The 17,625-nt window shown below is 38.4% G+C and overlaps 2 long non-coding RNA genes across 2 annotated transcripts in view; both read left to right on the top strand.

The window, feature by feature from the left end:
- LOC115290481 overlaps positions 1–724 on the top strand; it is a 94,754-nt gene extending 94,030 nt beyond the window's left edge. Inside the window, exon 5 of the long non-coding RNA XR_003908137.1 lies at positions 709–724. This is a non-coding gene — a long non-coding RNA (uncharacterized LOC115290481). The remainder of the gene's footprint in view (positions 1–708) is intronic.
- Positions 725–1,126: 402 nt separating this feature from the next.
- LOC115290482 overlaps positions 1,127–17,625 on the top strand; it is a 30,483-nt gene continuing 13,984 nt past the window's right edge. Inside the window, exon 1 of the long non-coding RNA XR_003908138.1 lies at positions 1,127–1,148. This is a non-coding gene — a long non-coding RNA (uncharacterized LOC115290482). The remainder of the gene's footprint in view (positions 1,149–17,625) is intronic.

Below are 17,625 nucleotides of genomic sequence, written 5' to 3'. Positions count from 1 at the left end.
CACATGGAATTCTTAGATGACATTAGCCTTTCCTAGGAGACCCCTTCAGCTGTCCGATCTCTTTACACACAACATACGCTCAGAACTTTGAATTTGGGTGAGATTGCTTCAAGACCGGAAAAACTGTGAAGTCAGCAAAATTTATCACCACCTATTATGGTAATCTCATTGACATTTTGGCATGACTTCCTCAGACTACATCCATTTTCTAACCCCAGTTACCCAGAGGCCTGCCCTATCAGAACTAGCCATATATTTTATTGTCTAATGAATTCACACCACTGCAGACAAGTAGTGTGTTACTACCAAGGTAACTGGTGAGATTTGAACTTGGCTTCCAGGGACAAAGGATGCCCTTGAAGCAATGCCTTTGTTTAGTGGTTGGATTTGAGGCACTTTGGCAGGCTGTTTGGGTAGGATAAAAAAAAGGTCTTTAATGTAGGATGTCGACACGGAAGTCTTCATTGGAGAGAAATCTACATTCAGGTATAATAGGTGAAGTTAATAGCATTAAAAGATCTTATAAAAATTTATAACTTAAAAAATAGGCCCCTCTGCAATCTACACCTTACCCTAAATAATGAGACAAAATTGTGGCTGAAATTTCCCATTTAGATTGCCTGGGAAAATTTACAGCTGTTTCATCATGTCTTTTTTTTAAGGTCCTAGCACTTGCTGATGTTGTTTTTTGTTTTCTTTTTTTGACAGTTCCCTGCATCCTTCAATTCCCTTCCTTCAATTCCCACTCTACCCAGGTCCTCCTTAAACAAGAAGAAAACAGAGACACCTGGGCCCCTAGGTTTGTTTTTTTTTAATTCCTCTATCTAACATAGTGAATGCACTAGAGGTTAATTAGATGAGCACATTTTATGATTCAAAAGAATGAGAATTTCAGAGTAGTTCAAGGATGCAGGGGGTGAAGAAAACCGGTCAGGAGGAAGGTAAGAAAAAAGGAAAGGGAAAAAAATGCAAAATGAGCAAACAGAAGTGGTAAAGCCACAAGACCTTTGGTATGATTCTTTGATGAGCAGTTGTATGCATGACCTTCAGAGGAAACTTACCTATTTCACGATTTGTTGACAGGCTGGTGTGTGACATTTTGACTAAAGGACCTAGTTACATTGTGAAGAGAGGAAAGTACCCTTTAGGTAAGGAATATAAACAAATGTCTTCAACTCAGACATTTTTGAAAGAGCTCAAGAGACTCCTGCTAAAGTGCGTGCAGATGACATCCTGTCCGCTTTCAGAAAGGTATTTTTGAAACTACGAGCTTGCTGCTGAACCATTTTCTCAGACTGCAGCAGAAAAATATAAGATGTAATTCGATCGCTTAATACAAGAATTAGAAAAATGCAGCTACGCTCCATGAAGTGAATTTGGGGAACAAAAAGGCAAAAGGAGTATGAAGGGAAATTTTACATTTCAACCCAGTTTCCAAATATATAGAAATATCCTTAAAATTTCTAAACCAGAATAAAGTTAACAAAGGGAGGTTGATATTTCTACTCATCTCTGCTATGCAGGACATTTGGAATGTTCCTGCTTCAAAGGCACTGTTTGAGAAAAATTAGAATATTTGACAGAGATTGAAATCTCTAAGGAGAAAGTTATGAAACATCTTGAGAAAAGTCAAGCTCACTAGAACAGCAGGAGTGGATGACATTTAGCAATTAACTCCAAGGAAATAAAGAAATGCGCAATAGCAAAAATGCTGATAGGTTTTGCATAAAACAAAGTAATCTATTTTGGCCTTGAACAGCTGTTAAAAGTTCCTTCAAAGTCACTAACTAACTAGCAATCAACCGAAAATTCCTTTCTATCATCTATGTGCTTCCTATGAAAAAAAAAAAAAGAGTAAAAGAAAAAAAAGGGGGGCAAGCTTCATACTTTACAGAGCTTTGTTAAAGGGGAAAAATATGATTTTTTTTAGATAGTCAAATTTTAATAAATGATTCTAGATGATCCTTGAGATGGCTTTGTAAGTGTGGCTTTCGGTGTTTCTTCTCCAAAGGTAATGCACTTGCTGCATAATTCCGTCCAGCACATAAACCTTTCCTTGAATCATTAGGTCCTGCAAGATGGACATCCCAGACATTTATGAATGAGATGCTCTAATGGGCATCTCAAATTCTCTTGCTAAATATTTTATCTTATATAAAAGGAAATTCATTAAAAGTATGTTAGGCATTCTTTTATTAGAAAAATATTGGATAGTTGATATCAAAGAAGAGCTATACTTTAAATGATTTAAATTCTTTATCGCTCTTTACAAGCCAAAAGTCATTATCAACTAGCTAAGGTTCCATTTATTCACAAGTAAATATAGTAAGGCAATCACAAGCATCAAAGGAAAATCAAGCTTCAAACAGAAACCCACAGAAAGTTTCTGACTGTGAAAAGTTAATATACACTAAGAAGGTTTTTGACTTATCTTGACAAAAACCGCCCTATTGCTGGGGTTTAAAAAATGTCTTATATGTCTTTGTGAATATTGCTGACAGGTTAATTATGTATTTTAATATCAAAGGTACAATTATTGTCTATATATGAATAAAAGTATATATTTACATTTATAATCAATGTAAGTTAACCATTTTTTTCTATGGTTAGACTACCAAATGTGTAGGGTTGTACCAAGATTAATCTAAGAAGAGAAATCATGAGCTGTTTGTATGATATGAATAAAACTAAAAAGATTATGATCATTTTTATAAAGCATCTACATCAGATCACTCCCTCCTATGCTAGGCCCACCTGTTCAAATTGCCATCTCTCTACTGTCCACCCAGCTTCCCTTCAAAACAATCTCAAGTTCACCCTACAATTCACAGTGATCTCTCCTTTCTATAAAGCCAGGGCACTTAAAATTTATGGCACTCATTTGGTGATTAATCATGTAATGGCCTGTGATATTTCTTTAATTGATATTATTTAATCTCTCTCTCTTTTCTTTCCCTTCCTCTACTCCCTGGCTTTTCCTCTCCCCACCCCACCCCCCCTCTGTCTCTCTCTTTCTCTCTCATATCTTTTAAACTACATTTTAAGCTTTTATGGAAGCAAGTATGCAGTAAACAGCCACGTTATGACACATTAATCCATGGCACACAATACTGTGCCTTATATTCTGTAGGGGCTCAGTAAAAGCTTGTTGACTTAAACAGTGAGTTTAAAAACTTAACCTTATACTGGAGGCCTAGAGGTATCTGTAAAGACTTGATTAAATTGATGAGCTATGATCTGAAGGATGAGACCTGATCGGTACTAGACAATAGGATGTCTCCAGGCTTAGCAATCTTTCAGAGATGTTGTGCCAAATCTGCATTCCCTCACTCCTTCCAAAGGTCAGATGCATGTCAGTGCCTTTGGGAAAGTGAAACATGGCAAAGTCCCACAGATCATTTACCCACCTGCTCCAACAGAGGCCACTGTAGTATGAAACAGCTTTGAGAGTCTCTTGCAAGAGAACAAAAATGCCAAGAACAAAAACCAAGAGCTTCACAGGACTTTTGGTGACCTAGAGTCACCGTGGAGGGTGAAGAGGGAATATTAAGAGGTTTCTTCCTATATCTCCATGTTCCTTTTAATGTCTGAGCACTCTAAAAGCCCGAGTCTTAATTACCAGCTAAGAGAGCACAGGGCTTTTCATTTATAACCAAGTGAGAGGATAATGAGACATGAGAGAAGTAAGAGAGTTTCTGAGAGAAATTTGGTATCCAGCAGGCTTCTTTCTTACATTTCACTCATGACATCAAAACTATCTCAATACTGTCTCAGACATGAAAAGCAAAAGACAGTAAGACTTTTGTTCCCCAAAATATCAAATTGAATAAAGAGAAACAAGACTGGCAGGGAAAGCTAAAACCTTCCCTCAAACCTTTAGTTCTTCTGGCTTCAGCCAAGTTATAGAAATGGAAAACCTAATGACAGATGTGCTGGGAATTTAGTCACCAATGGTACCTAGTCAAATCTAAAAACACAGTAAAATATCAGAATTTCCATGTTCACCTTCCAGAAGCCTAAGTAGATTCTGATAGATCTTGAATCAAATGTTTGTAAGGTTTTTTTTTTTAATTATTTTTAACATTTTTGAGAGACAGACAGAGACAGCATGAGTGGCAGAGGGGCAGAGAGAGAGGGAAACACAGAATCCAAAGCAGGCTCTAGGCTCTGGACTGTCACCAAAGAGCCGGACATGGGGTTCAAACCCACAAACAGTGAGATCACGACCTGGGACAAAGTCAAATGCTTAACCTACTGGGTCACTCAGGTGCCCACAAATGTTTGTAAGTTTTAATATAAGTTCAAAACCTTTGGAAACCACTCTAGTTTTCTGAGGTGGAAAGAACCAAAGCCATAATCTTAGAACAATAATAGTAGGGATATTTAGAATTATATATAATTGTATAACTTTTCTCATGACTTCTCTGAAAACAAAAGAAGCATTTATAAAAATATTTAACATAAAATTTCAAGGGATTCAAAGACCTACAAGTATGAAACCCACAGGGGCCTATAAACTTCAGATTAAAAATTCTTTTTGCAGATGGAAAGGCCAGCTACCTGGAGGCTAGTGGAAAAGCCATTGGAGTTCTCCAGACTTGTGATATTTTTCCTATATCAAATATTGGCTGTGATAGTGTAGTTATTAGAAATGGCATAGATGCAGTAAGTTTACTTTGACTGAATACAAGTATGATAGAATAATGCCCCCTCGACCCAAATCCCTGGAACCTGTGTATATGTTATCTTACCTGGCAAAGGAAAATTAAGGTTGCAGATGGAAATAAGACTGCTAGTCAGATGACCTTGTCATGGGGAGATTACCTTGAATTGTTCAGGTGGTTCCCGATGTAATCTCAAGGGTCTTTATTAGTGAAAGAGGGAAGGAGGAAAATCAGTGTCAGGGTGATGTCATGTGAGAAAGACTCAAACTGGCCATTGCTGACTTTGAAGATGGAAAGGACACATGCCAAGGGATGCAGGTGGTCCCTAGAAAGGTGGAGGAGGTAAGGAAATAGATTCCACAGTAGAGTCTGTGGGAGGAATACAGTCCTGCCAACATCTTCATTTCAGCCCAGTGAGACCCATTTCAGAGCTGTAAGGTAATAAACTTGTGTTTTTTTAAGCCAATAAGCTTGTGGGAAACTGTAAAGCAGCCATAGGAAACTAATACAACATGCAAGAAGAAATGTAGAAATTCTCCTTTGGCTGCTAGCCTGGGAATCCAGACAGATTGGTATATGAGTCCTTTCCAGGGAAGGTTCAAAGCAAACAGAGCAGATCAACATTCCAGAGCTCTAAGAGGATTTGATCTGAAACTTGCTCATTAGAAAGAGAAAGTTAAATATAAGTAAGTAAGTAAATAAATAAATAAACCCAAGATAAAAATCGATAGCACACTTCAATAAGCACTTATTAAACACCCGTGGCCTGTGATTCAAGGTAAAGTGCACAAGATCAATGCAGGTGGGAAAGTCCCTCCCTGAGTGTCAAGGAGGAGGCTTGGCTGGAAAGCCACTTTTTGATGGCAGAATAGAAACAGGAAGGATAGAAATCCAGACGGAAAGGTGACTCCCACTTTTCACTCTTCTCTTCCACAAGTCTGTGCATCGCTGATTTCCCACCAAAGGTAAGATACTTGATTATAGGTTTGGCTGTAGTGAGAATCAGAGCAACTGCCCTTATGAACAAATGCATTTCCCGTAAACGAGACAGAAATCCTAGAAGTGATTTTCTACATGACTCAGTTTGTTTTCCTCCCACACCAGTCTCTGTATCTCTCCTGTATCTGTGCAAAACTCAATTTGACATTGGTACCTACATTGGTAGTTTCTAATGAGCAAGAAAAAACATAATTTTTTTCCCCAGAAATCCATAGACAAACATTGTGTCAAGGACAGATTTTTTTTCCCTATAAGTTTTGAGGACCACCTACAACAGCCATGACAGCTGTGCTAATCGAAAAAGCAAACGAGGCCACAAAGGACTGTTCTTTGACCATGTAATCAATTTTCCACTCAATGCATTGTTCATTCTTGGAGACTTTAATGCCAGAATTGATTTTAACAGCCATTATAGAAATACTTAAGTCAAAGGGCTTGCAACCTTTTTTAGCATGACCAATGGAATTTTTAAAATAGATATGTGAATAAATCATTGAGTATGATTCATATGCTTTTTTAAAAAGGTTCTTTGAGTCACTGTCCAGACACATTCTTTACAAATAGTCAAGTGGACTAAAATCCCATACTGAGAAACAGTGCATTAGCTCAGTTTATGCTTGTAAAATTATGTTTGAAACATTTGTGTACCATTTTCAGCAGCTCCCAGAAAATCCAATAGGTAATCAGTTAGCATATAATGGATGATGGCTATTCAACATGAAATCTGAGGAAGAAGTTGTGTAAGCAGTCTTGATGACAAATGTGACCTTAATTTGTGTGCAAGGCAGACAGACCTTGGGAATGAGGAGAGATAATAAGGAAATAAGTAATTGCTACTCAAGGTGACCAAGTTAGGAGCTCTTCCATATGAAATAAAATGCTGAAAGAATTAAATAACTTTATGTATTTTTCAAATATCCAAAGAGCAAGATCTCTTGCTTATTCCCATTTCCTCTGCTAAGAGTTTTTTAGGGCATTCCATGGCTGGAAATGGAAATGTACAGAAGATGGAAACCGAGTCATAATTAAGGAAAAGAACAAACAATCTATTGGAAAGGGATGCAGATTTGCAGACATTTTACACATGGAAGCTTTTGATAACAGATAAGAGAGCTTCTAATTTACATTCTCATGGTAGACACATTTCTGATAAATCAGTGTGTATTGAAATCATCAAAAACAAGATTACCCAATAATAAATTGTTTTGTGTAGGATTTTACAATTATGTTGAGTTTCTATTTGGCTGAAATGGCATAGAATTTGCATCACATTATTGGAATACTGATGGCGAAATCTCATGATTAGGACCCATCTATCTTACTGTCTTACGGACATGCACCAGATTCCAAAAGACCTTTGATCCTCCGCTGGGTATATATCAGGGTTCAAACATTGTCGTCAAAGGGGATGTGCTCAGTCTCTTCAGCAGGCACTTACTGTTCAGAGAGTGAGCAGTGTTGTTACAGCACAAGCAGGCATTCATCAGAGTTCTTAGCACCACACCCGTTCTTAAGGAGATGTCCTTATGTAGGAAAGGGTGCCCGAGTGACACAGGCATGCCATCCATGTTAGCAATCAGCATTTATCTGGAGTTCTGCATGCACCATAAAGCAGAGCTTTAATTCCATTTTTGGTTTCAACTAGGAACAAAGAAGGTGGACAAAGGATGATGTCTTTTCTCATCTTTGTTCAATGTCAATGTTGAGCACCATTCATTTATCTTTCAGCTGAATGTGCCTTCTTTCTAGGTTTCCTATTCAATAAAAACAAGAACAAAAAAGATATCCAGTGTAAAATCACTTCAGTTTCATTTCAACAAAATTTAGAGATAAACTCCCTAAAAATGTTCATTTGTAACACACGCATAATCCCACAAGGGGGGGGGGACAGTATATTTATTGATTTAATGGTCAATAAAAACTCACAAGTTGAATGCACTGTGAACTTGCATCTGATATTGTGAATGTTACTGATATTAAAAGTGCATTAAAAGTCATTTATAGAAGACACTGAGTGAAAATTTCAGGGAAGGAAAAAGTTTGAATTATTTTCTCTTTGAAGATCAAGAGAATAAGTCAGCTTGACTGATAATATTAGATGATTTAGAGTCATGAAAAAGATCTATTAGAACATGCATTAAAAATGGCCTCACACCCTCCACAGAACCCCAACTGACAGAGGAGTTGATCTCAAACTGGAAACCTCCAGTACTCTTCGGGGAGTTTACTCAGTAATTTGTAGTCTTAACCCTGATTGCATTAATGAAACACATTTAGAAGCCACCTAGTCTTCATTTGGGACAACAAGTACTCTTCAGAAATCAAAATTTGCTTTCTCTCATACGGTATTCCCTTTGTACCCCCTCTGTCACTTCACCCTGAAGGGCAAAGTGTATTTTTGACTTAATCTACAGAATACTAAATATAGGTTCACCCATGTAAATATTCAAACCTTCCTAAACTTTTTAGTAGTTCCGCCAAGTATCGAAGTGGCAATAACGCACATTTCTGCGTTGGGCGGTGATGTTTTGGATGGAATGAGTTATGTGCTCTTGTTCTTATATCATCTTAAAAATGATTTGTGTCCACTGACCTATGTTTCATGAGCTTCAATAAATACTCGAAAGTTTAAGGTTACAGATGTGGGCAATATTCAGGAGAGTTATCTACAGGGCTCTCAAAGAATCTGTGTCAGCCAGATAGCTTCTAAATGAGAAAGCACAAACATTAATGATGTATAACAATTTTTTATAAGCAGGTAAGTGCCCAAATTCTCTCTGACAAGCTTTCATGTATTAGTGATCCATTCACGCATAACAACAAATAGTCCAATCCTTGGGCTTTTGTTAGGAAATAGGGCACAGTTAAAGATGTAAAGGTGATTCCCTTGATTTATATCTTAAGTTGACTCCGCACTTCTTCTCCTTTAGTAAACAGACCCCTATGGATAAGATTACTCCACTTACAAACCTAACCTTCATTGGTTAATAAAACTTCAAGTTCAATCATTGCTTTGTGGTGCTATGCTATAAACACTTTCCATATATGATGTTTTCAATCTTCACAACTCTGTGAGATATGCACCTACTATCATCATTATTCCCACTGTGCAAATGAAGAAACAGAAGCAAAAAGAGGTTCATTAACTTGCCCACAGTCTCCCAGCCATTAAGTAGTAAATCTGCAATTCCAGTCCTGCTGCAGTGGGGCACCTGAGTCCTTGCTGTTACCTGCAGTGCTCTGCTGCCTTTGACTTTTTTTTTTTTTTTTTAGAAAGAGAGCTCTAGAGTGGGGGAGAGGGGTAGAGGGAGATAGAGAGAGAATCTTAGGCAGTCTCCATGCTCAGTGCAAAGCCCAGCTCTGAGCTTGATTCTATGACCCTGGGATCATGACTTGAGCTGAAATCAGGAGTCTGATGCTCAACCAACTGAGCCAATCAGGTGGCACTGACCTTTCTTTTATTGGCCAGTCTTTCTTCTGCTTTTGCTTTCAAGGTTCTATAAAGCTGTTTAAATATTGGTTAACTTCCAAGGAGATTGTATTAGTGTTAATGCCTTTTTCCTGATCTCAAAGTGCTATCTACTACCATGAACACACCTACTCTACTTATCTCATCTCTTGCTTTATCAAGCATATCTCTCACTTAATTATATCTTATGTTTGCCCTGTATGACCTTGAGGGTTTTTTTAAGTTTTATTTATTCAAGTAATCTCTGCACCTAACATGGGGCTTAAACTCACAACCCCAAGATCGAGTCAGCCAGGCAGCCCTGTGTGAGGTTGATGTGTACTGTCATTTAATCCAAGAAATATGAACAGTGACAATAACATATGATTTCCCATTCTTACAATTAGCATTTTAGTTTGAGTCTAAAAAGAGAGATTTTTTATAGTTTATATTTAGTTAGGGTTCTTTTAATGTTTTTTATTTATTTTTGAGAGAGAGACAGCATGAGCAGGGAAGGGTAAGAGAGAGAGGGAGATACAGAATTCAAAGCAGGCTTCAGGCTCTGAACACAGAGCCTGACACAGGGCTTGAACCCACGAACCATGAGACCATGACCTGAGCCGAAGCCAGACTGAGCCACCCAGGCACCCCTATTTTTAGTTAGTTTTGAGAGAGAGAGAGTAAGCTGTGGAAGAGCAGAGAGAGACACAGAATCCAGGAATGTTCTGTACTATTAGTGCAGAGCCCGATTCAAGACTCAAACTCAGGAACTGTGAGTTCATGACCTAAGTTGAAATCAAGACCTGGACACTTAACTAACTCAGTCACCCAGATGCCCCTAAGAGAGATTTGTTCCATAAACATATGTTAGGGAAAGCTAACTCAAACTTGGCTTCAGGAAGCCACGAAGGGAGGGCTCTCCAGAGCACCACTGGTAGCACTCTGGCAGCTTCCTTAGTCCAACAGGAAGAAGGAGAGGCTTCTCTCTACCCAGCAGGAGCAAGCTGCCCTGAGCAGCAATGAGAAGCCACCACCATTTCCACTTCTCCTTTTCCTTCAAGAACTTTTCATGAAAACAATCCCTCCCAACTTCCCCCTTTCCTCTATAAAAGGGGGCTCTCTTCTTTTGTTCTCTGGACTTGCCTATGGCTGTCCCCAGTTGCTATTCCTGAGAAAACTTGATTTTGCTGGACGAATTACTTACCTTTCTCTATTTTTCTACAGTTCCTTTTTCTTTTCTGTGACTCTCATTTTGTTTTGTTTTGGTTTTGGTTTTGTTTTTTAATTTTTTCCCAGTTTTTTTTTTGCATTTTATTTTATTTTTTATAGTTTATTGTCAAGTTGGTTTCCATATAACACCCAGTGCTCTTCTCCACAAGTGCCCTCCTCCATGACCATCACCACCCTTTCCCTTTCCCCTTCCCCCTTCACCCCTCAGTTTGTTTTCAGTATTCAAGAGTCACTCGTGATTTGCCTCCCTCCCTCTCCCTAACTCTTTCCCTCCTCTTCCCCTCTCCATGGTCCTCTGTTAGGTTTCTCCTGTTAGACTTATGAGTGAAAACATATGGTATCTGTCCTTCTTTGCCTGACTTATTTCACTTAGCATTAAACTCTTGAGGTCCATCCGCGTTGCTACAAATGGCCAGATTTCATTCTTTTTCATTGCCATGTAGTATTCCATTATATATATAAACCACATCTTCTTGATCCAGTCATCAGTTGATGGACATTTAGGCTCTTTCCATAATTTGCCTATTGTTGAAAGTGCTGCTATGAACATTGGGGTTCATGTGCCCCTATGCATCAGCACTTCTGTATCCCTTGGGTAAATCCCCAGCAGTGTTATTGCTGGGTCATAAGAGAGTTCTACTAATAGTTTTTTGAGAAACCTCCACACTGTTTTCCAGAGCGGCTGCACCAGTTTTCATTCCCACCAACAGTGTAGGAAGGTACCTGTTTCTCCACACCCTCGACAGCATCTATAGTCTCTTGATTTGTTTATTTTAGCACTCTGACCAGTGTGAGGTGGTATCTCAGTGTGGTTTTGATTTGTGTTTCCCTGATGATGTATGAATCTCATTTTGAAATGATCTTTTTTTGTTTCAAATCATTATCTGGACTTGAGGATTACCATCCTCCAATTTGGAGTGAGCAGAGCAGGGTAGAAAGGGAGATAGTCCCAAAGTCTGCCCTGCACCGGTATATTACACCATAGTCAAAAAGGAGTCTCTATTTCTCTCCTTTATGACCAGGCCTGGCCCTGCTTCAGGTGGGATGTCAAGAAAGGAAGAAATGGGGCAATCTAACTCCTGGCACACACCCAGGCAGAAAGACTAAAGGTTCTCATCTCTAAATCAGCAGTGAACAGTGCCCTATGAGGCAAGCAGCATTAGTAATGCAAAAGCTTTACTTGAGAAAGCCGTTTAGAAAAATGAATGGTGCACCTCAAGAGTGGGGGCAAGTGTGGGAAGCCACTCTTCCTACTGAGCCCAGCTGCCCCCACCTGTCTCTGTCTCTCCTTCTCACAGAGGATCCTGTCTTTCTTAACCCCCCAAATTTTTTCCTTTCATTCTCAAGCCTTTCGCTTCAGTCCATGAAACATAAAGAGCACATAGAATTACATAAATCACTAGAGCAGATAATCAAGATACAGTTTTTGTCCAGAGGCATTAGTCCCAGTTAATATATTGTTGAAAATATTATTTTATTGCAAAGAGGAGCACAGCCAGGTGTGGCTTCGTGCCCCAAGAGAGACAAGGCAAAGGCTGTGGGTAGCTCTATGGCTGGGTAAGGGTCCAGCCAGGTTAGAAGAGTAAGTCCCTCAGAGCAGAGATGAGGGACGGATGGCCTAGGGATGGAGCCTGCTATGCAGGGTATCAGTGGCGCCCTGCACCACAGCACGGCCATCCAGGCAGAGCAGCAGAGCAGGACTGCAGCCTGAGGTGATGAACACCACTGGTCACCAGCCAGGCTCTTAGCAATGCCTGTGTGTAGTGACTTCCTTAAGTGGTCAGCTTCCAGTCCTCATTTGTTCCAACTGACAAAATCTGAGCCATACTGATAGAAAAGGACTGGATGTCCCTTACTTAAATAATTGGCTCTAATTCCTTTAGATTATATAAGATGTATATTCTAAAGGCGTCCATACTGATCTCACTTACAAAGTAGACATTTCTGTAAGAAATATGTAAACCGGATCATATTTTTAAAACTCAGTGTCTCTTGAGTTTCAACTTTGCTGCCTTAGTGTCTCACTGTATTTTTAATTTTTTTAATATTTATTCATTTTTGAGAGAGAGAGAGCAAAAGGATGGGGAGAGAGAGAGAGAGAGAGACAGAATCTGAAACAGGCTCCAGGCTCTGAGCTGTCAGCACAGGGCTCAAATTCACGGACCTTGAGATCATGACCTGAGATCACCAACTGAGTCCCCCAAGTCCCCCAATGTAAAGTATTTTCTCAGGGTTATGTGAACCCTTTTGTATGACTGTGTTTGGAAAAACCAGAGAAAAGAAAAGACAGTCCTATTAAAGGGCTACAAGTGCAGAATTCATTTTATATTAAAATGTTATGCTCTTTAAGTAAATACTTGTTACAGGAGGAGGTAAAATATCTTTAATTTTCTACTGTTCTCTGAAAATAGCAAGTGATTTTGGTTGTGAGATATCCTCCCTGAAATGCCTATAACACTTTTTACTAGCATTGCTTGCTTTTTTCTTCAGCATATCTATTTCCTCATACAAGATTAATATTAAATTGCCAAACAAATTTTATATGAATTTTTTCAATGTATGTCTTAAATATTTGAGCAAAATCATGTAACATCTGTCCTAACTATTCTATACAATAGAAATTACATAAAAAACTCTCTGAGTTGAAATAAGAGCAGCATAAGTTTAAATTATAATCACAATGTGAATTGTGATTAATTCTATTTGAAATATAACGTGATAGGTGTGAAAATTATGAAGTATAAAATCTTTCACCTGAAAACATTCTCTTGAATTTACTAAAGCGGTCAAATTAAGAATTCATCTAATTATGAATTTCCTTTCCCCATCATGCTTTTCTAAATTCTCCAACTTTTATAAAACATAAATACTTTACTTCTTAAATTTTAAAAATTAACACAAATATCAAACAAATAGATACTTTGTGATAACCCTCTGCCTTTGAAATATTCAGGAAAGAAAATCCAAAGTCACATTTAAAGAGACTCCCAGACTTCCATTTCTGACTGTACAGTAGACTGGGTTATATGTATATATATATTTTCCATGTACAATATATTTAGTAATAATAGTAACCTATCTCTCACTTTCATCATCTTAATAAACTCGGTAGTAAACTTTAAGCCACGTCCCCTGGTCTTTAATTGCACAAGGTTGCACAAACCTTTTCTTTGCTGTGGTTTCTTATTCTAAATAACAGCCTCTCTTGAACCTTCTCTGATCCTACTCTGTGAACAGATTATGTTGATCACTATTACTACCACATAATAGAATCCACATAAAACCTGAATTAACAGGTGGCTTGCCTCCGTTTCATGTACATTTACAATTATTCCATCAACATGAGATTTCCAAAGTAAATAAAATTAGAACTCACCCCAAACTTGAAATTGCCTTTCCTTTCCTATTATTTAAATAACATGAGAAGAACTATTCAGCAAGGAATTTTGCTTTCAATGAAATGGTAAAAAAACACAGAAATAAACAGCTAGCTACTTATTTCAGTCTTCAGCTTGCTTCCAGTTTTAACTCTTCCACCCGGAGCCTTTTCCAACACTCACTCACAAAAGTGAGCAGCAAAAATAGACATCTCCTCTCTGTTTTAAATGAACATTAAATAGCTTTGCTTCCTTTCTCACGATCAACTATTTTTTTAAGTTCATCAACGGGATTCTGACTTTCGTGCTTTGTACACTTATCAAGATCGCAAAGGGACTCTCTTTCTGATGCAGACTGCCATCACTTGTCACTGTCAGCCATGCAAGATCCTGTACAAGTAGTTGGCATCCAGAACAGCTTTCCAGATCTTTCCACTTCATCAAATCCCCATCATTTTCTAATCATACATGAGAGCATCTTTTTTCCATCTCAACTATTAAATTTTCTTTTCTTCTGTTCACATTTAATTCCAATATTATTTTAACTCTGAAATGTTGGCAGTGGAAGCATGCATATAAAAAGTTATGTAAATGAAGCGTTATTGTGTAGATAATACATGTGAATAACCATGCAGAAGCCACGAGGCCAAGCCAGAGATGCCTGTAAGGGGCCCCCATCCAGAAAGGACTGAGAGTGTCCATTCTGCCCAACTTCTGACTGACATTCTGCTCTGCGAGCTGCCGTTACCTGTGTAGGTGAACATTGTTAAATGACAAACAGAAGGTTGTTTTAATGATACACACACCTATTCAGAAAGGAAGTGTTGGCAATAGGGGTTGCACAAACTGAAAAACTCCCCTCTGAAAAAAAGTATTTAACAATCCTCACAATTGCTTTGTTCTTATGCTAAGTCATTTCTGCTACTTGCTAATGTGTCAGTTAAAATTACTTTCATTTCTACCTGGCCGGCAAATTCTAGATCCTCTCTGCAAATGAGGCACCAGCTTTTCAACTTTATAGGAAGAGTATCATGAGAGTTTGGGGGCAGATGATTTTCTAACATTAATGATAGGGGACCTGGGTTTCTAACTGATCTCAGGCTTTAGTTAGTGAAAATACACATTTGTATAGGAATACAAGGCCTTATCAAATGCTGAATTAAATATTTAAACATAAATCTGTGTTTGCTGTCTCAAAGTGTTAGAAATTCTTTTCCCTGTACTTACATGGGTGCCATAAATTTTACTTTGAAACATACGGGTACTCTCTTTCTCCTACAAATGAGGTCACTATTGATTGGCCTAGGAAATGGACTCCAGAATGTTCATTTAAACTCCATTCCCTTAGGAAACTATAACATTTTCATAATAATAATAAAAATAAAAATGTGTTTAATCCAGAGTTGTATGTTTCCTCCGCTCTCTTCTTTCCTGAAAAATCTCTTTAAGCATAGGTTCGCTAAAAAAAAAAAAATAAGATGCCATGGGTCAAAATAATCAATTTTGAAGTAGTAATATCAATTTCCTTGGCAGAGTTGCTAAATAGAGTGTTTATTGACTGTGAATGTAAGTTACTAAGAAAAATTAGTGATATTAGCAAATGGTGGTACTATGCAAATCCCTGTGATAGGACAGTGGCTCATCATTCCCAGGACAGCCATGAAAAACATTTTTGAATAGTCTGAAACGATAAGCATTTTCTTAGCTCAGCATCTTGACTTTGAAAAATCTCAAATGATTTAAAAATGTATTCAACCTCCTTACGACTATCCTGAGTTTATATTATTTTTCTCTAATGCTTTAATGTTTATTTATTATTTTTAAGAGAGAGTGTGAACGGGGACCGGGGCAGAGAGGGAAACACAGGATCTGCAGCAGGCTCCAGGCTCTGTCTGAGCTGTCAGTACAAAGCCCGATGCGAGACTCAAACTCAGGAACCGTGACATCATGACCTGAGCCAAAGTCAGACACTTAACCAAGCGAGCTACCCAGGAGCCCTGGAATTATTTTTTCCAAATTTCTTTAAAAAAGAAAATGATCGAACACTGCTATATTAGGAACTGTAAGATATTCTTCTTTCCTCTTCCCATTTCACCAACTGCGTGCTGAAGGTGATTCAACAAACGTCCCTGAGGTCCTTACATGTGGGCTCTTCATGTTTGAGAAGGCGAGCTTTGGGAGAACATAGGTCTAATGGAAATCATTTGGCTTACTACTACCTTACATCACCTTCCTCGGCCCCACCGGTGCGCCTGCCGATGCCTGTCTCTTTCCGTGCTACGTTACCAGTAGCCACAAGATGGACAGTTTTTTTGTTTGTTTGTTTGTTTTTATTCTTATCCCTTCTCCTTGCCTCCTCTTCCAAAACTACTTTCATTCACCCCTGGAATTTCCAAAGTTTGTTGTAAAACCCTCCGTGAAAGTATTCTTTTAAAACTGTAAACATCATCTGGTGAACATTTAAGGATATTCTCTTTAAATCACTTCTAAAACGCCTGCCATGGGGCTCCTGGGTGGCTCAGTGGGTTAAGCATCGAACTTTGGCTCAGGTCATGATCTCAAGGATCATGGGTCCTAGCCCAGCATCCAGTTCTGTGCGGACAGCTCAGAGCCTGCCTGCTTCAGATTCGGTGTCTCTGGGGTCGTGGTGGAGCGAACCTGGCAGGCCAGTGTCATTTGTACGCCGCAAATTGTGCTGCCATGCCACCGTCCCTTGTTCCTTTCTTCCTTCAGCCAGCAGAACGTACTGAGTGAAAACTTATTAAGAATACTTATTTCTTATATAATTGATTGGCATTTAAACCCTTTGTACCACTTCTACATTCTTTCCCCCATAGCACTCATTTTTAGTCTTTTATTGGTTACTTTTATTACGTTGAATAATACGTAAATAGCTTTACTTCTCGAGTCATCAGTAGGCCAATTTCCTGACTCCCTGCAGTGAAAAATAAGGACACCAGACCTCCTTTCTTTACCTGTAACTTTCCTTCCCTCCTTTCAACTTCCAAATTCAGCCATATGGGCTTTCCCTTTAATAAGAGTAACGGCATTTATGTCCTGTACTGTAAGGCATAATTATGTCCCTCAGCATAATTTTTGTATATACAAAAATCAATGGCTCTATTGTTATGACTATGTAAATATTATGCACTATATATCCAATAATGTACTACAATTGCATTTCCTTTTTTGAAGAGATTTATCATTTTGTTTTGCTGGGTGGAATTTTCTTTTTGCTTTGTTTCTGGAGTTTCTATGTGAAATCTTTTTCTTACATTGACTGTCCTTATTTCCTCCTTAAAATTTTCCATATTTTTAAGGATATCATTTAATCTCTGGGATTCTCCTTTTTTTCCCCAGAAATCTCTCTCTAGTCCCATACCCATCTGAACTCATTGCTCTCCGGAGCTACTGCACCACTAAATTTTGAGTCAACCTTCAACATGCTTTCAGATTCTACATCTTCCACTTTCCTTGTTTAAATGCCTGGAATCTATTTTCCAGGCACTTCCAAAGAAAGGGAGATAAATCCGTGTGCCTTGCAGACATGAAAATACGTCTCCTCTAGCTTCAAGTTTGATGGAAAGATTAACTAGGTATGTAATTCTAGATTGAATCATTATTTCTCAAACCTTCAAATGCATTACTGTATTAATTTCTTGCATCCAGTTGTATAGATGCGCAGTTGGTGCTAATCTGTTATTTGTTGTTTTGTAATTTAAGTGTTTCTCTTGAGAAGCTTACGTCATTACATTACCCTTTGTGTTGTGAAACCCTCACAATTATGAGTCTACTCCCCCCCCCAACAGTGTTATGTTGAGTTTTGATGCTTCTGCTTAAGGTGAATGTCTTTTGTTACATCTTTTTCTCTTTCTTAAGTTGGCTCCACACCCGGCAGAGCCCAATG

The sequence above is a fragment of the Suricata suricatta genome, chromosome 4 (assembly GCF_006229205.1).
Source record: "Suricata suricatta isolate VVHF042 chromosome 4, meerkat_22Aug2017_6uvM2_HiC, whole genome shotgun sequence".
Lineage (NCBI taxonomy): Eukaryota > Metazoa > Chordata > Mammalia > Carnivora > Herpestidae > Suricata > Suricata suricatta.
This window is presented reverse-complemented; position numbering and strand designations above follow the sequence as displayed.